The sequence below is a fragment of the Aulonocara sp. 'chitande type north' Nkhata Bay genome, linkage group LG15 (assembly GCF_057382095.1).
Source record: "Aulonocara sp. 'chitande type north' Nkhata Bay isolate Kocher_YH1m ecotype deep benthic linkage group LG15, A_spYH_male_GT1.1, whole genome shotgun sequence".
NCBI classification, from domain to species: Eukaryota; Metazoa; Chordata; class Actinopteri; order Cichliformes; family Cichlidae; genus Aulonocara; species Aulonocara sp. 'chitande type north' Nkhata Bay.
In genome coordinates this window covers 1,173,549-1,182,045 of record NC_141358.1, presented here as the reverse complement: position 1 = coordinate 1,182,045, position 8,497 = coordinate 1,173,549, and the positions used below count along the sequence as shown (strand labels likewise).

Here is an 8,497-nt window from a genome sequence, read left to right as displayed (position 1 = left end):
ACGTTCTGTCTCAAAGCAAACGCTGACTTTAGAAGCACAAGGGTTTTATCTTCTACTAATAATGTCATAATGAAAGTCTGATAAAGTAAGTGTGTGTGTGTGTGTGTGTGTGTGTGTGTGTGTGTGTGTGTGTGTGTGTGTGTGTGTGTGCGCGTGCGCCTTCTGCTCTGACACAGGGATTTAAGGTCCTGGATGAGTTAAAGCCTTTTTAAACCTCAGGTGTAAACGGCTGATGGGGTCCCGCCATCACCCCGCTGGGCGGGCGTGAAGAACGAGGCATTAGGTGTTAAGCAAATAAACAGACATGTAGTCCTGCTTTGTAATACTTGTGCTGTCCACACGTATCTGTCAGCTTGGTGAATTTTGTCAGGTTGATGATCTGTTGGTGCAATAAACTAATGCTTGTGTTATACAGCGAGGTAAACCATTGATATGATAGTGACGTTATCGGTTTGAATGCCAAAGTCATTTGTCACCTGGAAACACAAAGAAAGGGACGAGTAAAAAAGAAACCTCCATGTTCATTAGTCATCTCACAGCAGAGCGAGAGACAGCTGTAGCTTCATTGTGAACACTGTAAAACCAGCATCAGTCTCTGCTTCCTCTCCTCACCACCATCATCTGCAAACACAGGAGATGTTCATCACGTTTAGTGGAAATGCAAACTGTCTCACAGTCACTGTTCACAGGAGGCAGATTACAGAGAGCGATGAGCCGGTGTCACTTTTATAGAAAATCGTTGTATCAGCATTGTCTTTGAGGACTGCTCCAACCTCACTCTGGAGAGTCATAGCTGTCACCTCTGACCTCTGCTGCACAGGGACTGCACACACACACATGCACCGCCTGTCTGAGCATCATAAAGAGAGCACACATCAGAGAAGAGGGCGGTAAGTGACTCATGTTGTAACTGACGTCAGACGCCGGAGATTTTGGCGGAAAATTAAAGCGAATGGTAGTTTAGAATTGAACGAACTCCTTTAAGCTTCAGTATTACCAAATACACTTATCAATTGTCTTATAACTAACAACATTTGTCTAAATCATCTCCAACACCCTGGAGAACAACGGGGAGAGTTTAGAGGCTCTCCAAGATTACATCGATCAGTGCTTCCAGGATCTCGTGATGAAGAAGGCCCAGAGTGCAGCTTCCCCGGCCAAATCATTAAACTATCTACGTGATAAAAAGCTATGTATTGCAAGTGTATATGGTCCAAATGTTGATGATCCCTCAGTCTTTCACGGTTTTTTCAGTGCACTCTCTGAACACTTAGATGGCACACTTGTTCTTGGAGGCGACCTCAACCTTGGACTAAATGAAGACATGGATAGGCTCAACACAGCGGGAACTCAGCGTAATTGGCAGTCCATAAATATAATCAAACAGTATATGAGCGACTTTGGTCTTTGCGATGCATGGCGCTCCCTTCACCCCACCAGTAAGGAATATACTTTTTTCTCGCATGTTCATCACTCCTACTCTCGTCTGGATTATTTTTTGGTCAGCAGCTCACTGCTGAACGACATTTCAGACACTGAGATTCATCCTATAGCTGTCAGCGATCATGGTCCTGTATCTTTAACACTAATGCACAAGAATAATACTACGCCAAGAAAAAACTGGAGATTTAATATATCACTACTTAAAGATGAAGACTTTATTAAATATTTTAAAAAAGAGTGGACTTCATATTTGAACTATAATGACACTCCCGAAACATCAGCTTCTGTTCTATGGGAAGCAGGGAAAGCTGTGATGAGAGGTAAAATAATTTCTTTTTCATCACATAAAAAGAAAAAAGAAAACAAAAATATTCAGGAATTAGAAAAAAACATCAAATCACTAGAAGAAGCCTACGCGTCCCACCAAGATCAGGAAACATTGAACAAAATACGCAAAACAAAACTAGAATTAAATGAGATAATTGATAAAAAAACAAAATTCTTAGTACAAAGACTACGCCTACAAAATTATGAACATGGTAATAAATCCGGACAATTTCTAGCAAACCAGCTAAAAATAAATAAAGAAAAAACAACTATATGTGCTGTTCAAGATTCATCTGGGAACACAATATATGATCCGATACAAATAAACAACATTTTCAGGGATTTCTATAAAACGTTGTATTCACCACAAATAAACCCATCTAAAAAAGAAATTGATCAGTTTTTGGACAACATAACTCTTCCAAAATTATTGGACACTCAAGCAATGGCACTGGATTCACCACTGACACCAGGTGAACTCCAGGAAGCCCTGATAAGTATGCACAATAATAAGGCTCCAGGTCCAGATGGCTTTCCTGCAGAATTCTACAAAGAATTCTGGTCGATTCTAGCACCAGTTTTCTACAGAACGTTGTTGGAAATTAAAGAAAAGGGCAGACTTCCATCAAATATGAATTCTGCAAACATTAATCTCCTGCTAAAACCAGGCAAAGACCCTGTATATCCCTCAAGCTATCGTCCAATATCCCTTATAAATGTAGACCTTAAAATAATCTGCAAAGCTCTCTCAAAGAGACTGGAGAAAATAAGAGTCTATCAAAATAAGATTACTTAATTTGATAGACTACTCATACAGTAAAAACCTTGAAACTACAATATTTTCTTTAGATGCAGAAAAAGCGTGTGACAGAGTTAACTGGAAATTTCTATTTGCAACTTTACACAAATTTGGTTTTGGATCCTCTTTCATAAACTGGTTAAAAATATTATATAATTCCCCAACAGCTTGTGTTAGAACAAATGACCAGACATCCTCCAGCTTCTGTCTCCTGAGGGGCACCAGGCAGGGATGCCCACTCTCCCCTTCACTGTTTGCAATTTTTATTGAACCACTAGCAGCAGCAATTAGACAGAATTCAGTAATTAAGGGCATAAAATACAAGAACGTGGAACATAAAATCAGCCTTTATGCGGATGATGTGTTACTTTTTCTCCAAAACTCACAAACCAATATCTCTGGGGTGATTGAATTGATAAACTCTTTTGCAAGAATATCAGATTACTCAATGAACTGGTCAAAATCTACAGTCTTCCCGATTAATTGCTCCGATCGTCACCGCGACGCGACGAAGGCTGTCCCAATTCGAAGGCTGCTCGAAATGCGGCCCTCAAATGCGTCCTTAAGTTCCCTGAATTTTAAGGACGTGGCGGTGTAGACTTCGTGGCCCAACATATCCCAGAATGCATAGCGCGGCGGTGGGTGTGGATAATTTTGCCGAAAAAAAACGGCGGATGAGGGGCGCCCGACGAGTAAACTTTAAGTAAGTACTGAATATGATGTCACTTATTTATGTGCAAATGTTTAATAATGAAGAACATGAAAACATTACTGTTGGCCACATGTCGGCAAAGTCATGTGACATCAGTGACGTTTGTACTAACTTGGTTTTAAAGCCTTTACTTTAAAATATTCGCTGTTTAATAGCTGAGCTTAATCAGAGAATGATCAAAGCTCATGTAGAAACAAACAAACGAATGAACAAAAGATTTCTCCTTCATCTCTGTCAAACACAGCTGTATGACACGTTTCCAGCTGTTAGTATCATGGTTGCTAGGCAACCTGGGCAGCGCAACAGAGGCTAGACCGTCCCATTTCACAAGCCTCGCACTTCCGGCCTTAGTGGTCTTTAAGTACATGGCCCTTGAGGATCGTTGAGGCTGCGTACTTTAAGGCTGCAGACCCTGAATTGGGATACAGCCGTTGAGGTGCTAATTTAGCCATTTAAATCAGCTGTGTTGGTTCGAGGACACGTCTAAAACTGCAGGGACACCGGCCCTCGTGGACTGAGATTGCCCACCCCTGCTCTAGCAGATCATTACATGAAGGAACCTTTTAAAACAAGCGCGCTCATGCTCACAGGTGTACACACGGGTGCTCACACACACAAACTACACCCTTTTTGGCTCCTACCTTAAAGCACACTGTGTGCTGTCGATCTTACGTGCTGCACAATAATGTCAGTGCGCCCCAGGGCGGCTGTGGCTACAATGTAGCTGCCATCGCCAGTGCCTGAATGTGTGTGTGAATGACTGAATGTAGTGTGAAGCGCTGTGGGGTCCTTAAGGACTAGAAAAGCGCTATACAAATGCAGGCCATTTTAATATTTAGTATTTACTGTTATATTCCCATAGAGCATGGTAATGATGTTGTTTATTATATTGCTCTTTTTTCTGCTTGTTTTCTCTTTTTTCTTTCTCAACAGGTGATCCAGGTGATTGACAGATGTATGTTTTGTCTGCTTATTTTGTTGGTTTTTGGTTTTTTTGCCCTTTATCACCGTTCCTCTTCCCCGCTGTTTTTCTTTCCCTCTTTCTTTCTCCCTTTTCTTTTCCCCAGTCAAGTCTGTCCCGTATTTAGCAGATTAAAATAAAATAAACAATAAAAGGCGAATCAAATAGACCAATACAGCAAGGTTGGGTTGGTTGATTTGGTAAAGTAAATCTGTTGGGCATCTTTCTTTGCCTTTAGACAATAATTCTGATGGCAAAAGAGCCAAACGGGGCAGGCAAAAAAATGAAAATAAAAAAATAAAGAGAGTACACCAGTAAAACCAGAATATGCCGGCTTGTACACATACACGAGAGACACGAGAGTTCTTCTTTACTGATGTTTACTGTGCTTCTCTTAACGTACAGGTACACCGTAGAACTGGTGAATACAAATGTACAAGAAAATTATATTTCAGCATTAAAACATATTACAATATAAAATTCACAAAATATAAACAAACATACCACTTTGGCCTGCAAGTAGACAAACCGGTGTAATTGGAACTTAGGACTTATTTCTTCTTTAACATTCACACGGCTAGACCGTCACCATGAGCAGCTTCTCTGACCTTACTTCCCAAAACAGGAAGTGACCTCTGCCCTTACCTTATATTTACAAAATTAACCGGCTATTTTCCATGTATCAAATTAACTGTACACCAATCCGGTAGGCAAAAAAGGAAAATGTTAACATGCTCAACACAAAAATAAAACATACAAAATAAAATGAGTTAGTTACATTATCATTACAAGAGCTCCGCCTAGTGGTCAAATACTAACATTTCACCAACTGTTACACAGAATATCTATCAACATTAGAAAAGATACCTGGAACTGCTCACTCTGGGCCTGAAGGGAAGCACTCGGAGGGATTCTGGTAAATGAGAGGAGACAAAGGAAAACAACAAGAGGTGACCGTGTAACACAGACAGCTGTTCACCATCTCATGTATCATCTCTGGGAGCCAAAGAGCGAGGCTTTAGTTTAAGAGGTTCACTGGGACAAGTTCAAACTCGGGTTAAAACATCCTGTGCCTCGTCAGGAAACATGACCACGGTTGTCCAGAAGATGGCGCCCACACAGGGAAAATGAAAGTGGCTTTACCCCAGGCTGCAGCTGCTGCTGCTGCTGAGCGCTTCTCCCACTGACACACTGCTGCTTCCATGTGGTTTGCTTCACACAGTCTTCGTGCTTTAACAAGCAACTTTATTGATGTCCATGTTATTGTACTGAAGTCGTTTGCAAATGTTTTATGCCCATTAAGGGACGCAAGCATCCTGGATCAGTCCGCATGCTCAGGAAATACGAAAAGATCCAGGACGACAGGAAAGCACACAGGAAACAAATGATCTGCCTCACAGGCACATTTGGTTTCCCTGATAGAAAAAAACAGTCAAACTTGGATATGAGATGGACTGTTTTGTGTTTTTTTTTATGAAGACCTGATGAAGTTGATGATGGGTCGAATCTGCATGTTTAGTCTGTTGACTTTAAGCATCCAAAATAACAATTATTTTGAACCTTTTCCTCATTTTTTCCATTTTTCTGGATTTTTCTGATCGTTAGCAAATTCATTTTATTTAGGCTCTGATCATAAACCAACAATATAACTGAAACAGTGTCATCAACTAAAAGACAAAACACTTGGAATCTTTTTATTTGTAGGACTTTTATAGAAAAACACTTGTATGGCACAAGATTAGGTCAACTCAGATCCTAACCTGACCTTCTGATGACCTCAGCAGGTCAGCAGAAGCTGTCCAGATTTAGAGTTGGGTTTCATTTCAGCCACAGTCCAAAAAAAGTCCCATATGGTGATTTTGGAATGAACCTTTTACCATTTGGATTTCCTAAGTAGGAAAAAGTCTCTAAAAATGGGCCGGCGTTACCCAGGTGCTGAGCTTGGATGCTTCGGTAGATAAAATACAGCAGGAAACCTTCTGCTTGCTACTGCACTGGCATCTTAAAATGGCTAACACAGTTTGTCAGATTAGCATTTGTGACAAACTAAAACCTTCAGTTGAAATTTTTAGCAAATGATGATTTTAGTTGTGTAACGATCTCTGCCTCCATAGGCGTACATGAGCGCGCTGATGCACAGTTCCAATGAAATGCCACATATTTAAGGCATCACACAGCTCCACGAGGCTCCTGCAGCTGCTGCTGGTCACTAAAACCAACACGTTTCCAAGGTGTTTTCAACCTGTGCACAAAAATAGCGCATGAGCAAATACTCACTCTCTGGTAGTCATTCACCTTTCTCGCTGCATTTTTCAGTTCTCTGTTTCCATGGTAACAGCCGGCTGCAGACAGGCTGTCTTTGACAAACATGCACAAGCATGAAGCCTGCACAACATGTCAGGACAACTTTGCTGGTATTAGCAGCGCTGCGACAGAGTGGAAAGGATGTGGTCATGTTACCGATTCTGTTTTACAGCTTCTGTTAGCGTAGCGTTAATGCAGGCTAAATTTAGTTTGAGTCGAGGTGAACGGTGCTTTAACTTTTCTGTAGTTCAGAGAAAAAGGGATTAGTCTTCACTTGGTGTGGGAGTGGCTTTCCCTCGTCCAGATCAATGCTTTTAAAAGCCCGTCAGCTTCAATCTCATCACAGCACAGTTTGTTACAGCTAATCTGATTGTCCTACAACTGACACCTGCACCACCCACTAGAGTTCCTCAGTCTCTTGTAGACACACACACACATGCACACACACACACACGGACACACACACATGGACACACACACACACGGACACATACGGACACACACACACATGCACACACACACACACATGGACACACACACATGCACACACACACACACACGGACACACACACATGCACACACACACACACACACACACACACACACACACACACACACACACACACACACATTCACGTTTAGCTGAATGAGTAAGACCAGTAGTTTTATGGGATGATCTCATCGGGAGGATGATGTCAGACTCTCGTGCTGCCACTGAGCTGCTGTAATTGTTTATATTTTACAGGCTACGAGGGTCTGCAGACCTGCAGAGTGCAGACATAGTGGGGAAGAGTGTGCGCGTTCACTGCAGGCCCTTAAGTGGTTATCAGGATATGAGTTTGGTTTAAGATGAGTACCGCCTTCTCTGCATACTTGTTTTGCTTTTGAGCATCAAAATCGTCTAAAAACATATGTGACTGACTGTGAAGAAGACTATAACCAGGTCACCACCACCTGAAGGTAGAGATGGGTTTTTAGTTTTTTTATTGGAGGAAAGATTCAGTTTGTCCGTTTCTCCGGCTCGTCCCAGCGTACAGAGGCTGTTCTGTAAAACCTCTGATCCCTCCTGCTGTTTCCCCAGGAGCATTTTTCTTGCTCCTCTCCCAACTTCTCCCGTGGGTGTTCCCTGTCGGCGCCCCTCTTTTTTTGGCACTTCTTGTTTTCCCCCTGCTCGGGCCCTCCCTCTTATCTTTGTTCCCCCAGAATCACTGAAATAATCTGTTTGATGTTGGAGGGTGTCTCCTCCACCACTCCTTACTCCTCTCTGTGTCTCTTTTCTCTCCCCTCCCCTGATGAGCTCATTTCCAGGATGTGTGTGATGTCCAGTGTCACACGTTGGTTTACAGTCAGCACGGTGAGGGGAGAAGAGGAGACAGCGACAGCGGGACACGCCCTAATGTGACCTCATGCATATCGCTCTCTCTCCTGCTGCACCGTGAGCTCTTTCATGTGCTGGTGGACGCCGTGGTGACATCATGTTGCTTGTGTGAGCTGCATCAGCAGAGGGTTTTCTCAGTATTCACTGTCCTGTCCTTAAGCCCTGTTCTTTTACATTTTATTTTGCTACTGTCAAGCCTTCCTTATTACTCTGATGTCTTGACAGCATAGCTATTTAAAACAGCTGTGTTGTTATTGACATCGTCCGAATCAGCTATAATTTCAATTCAATTAAATTTTATTTATATAGTGCCAAATCACAACAACAGTCGCCTCAAGGCTCTATAACAAAAGCATTGCTAACAGGCGTTCAGATCCACTACAGGAAGAAGTTTGAGTGGGAGCTTTAGTAGGAGTGGTGTTCCCCCGGGGAAAAACGCAGATGAGCTCCAAGCTTTTCCAAACACACGATCATGCCAGCTTTGCAGCAGAGCTACTGTGAGACCAAGTGCAATAACACTCTGCAAACAGCGTTTAACATCACGTTGGGATTCGCAGGCCTTTCCAGAGCGGC

The 8,497-nt window shown here is 42.3% G+C and overlaps 1 long non-coding RNA gene across 1 annotated transcript; it reads right to left on the bottom strand.

The window, feature by feature from the left end:
- Positions 1 to 326: 326 nt before the first annotated feature.
- On the bottom strand, positions 327 to 6,665 carry LOC147312212 (uncharacterized). Its single transcript, XR_015125088.1, has 3 exons — positions 6,520 to 6,665; positions 4,747 to 5,155; positions 327 to 621 (listed from the first exon to the last, which is right to left on the bottom strand). It is a non-coding gene; the product is annotated as an uncharacterized LOC147312212 (long non-coding RNA).
- Between the last annotated feature and the right edge of the window lie 1,832 nt (positions 6,666 to 8,497).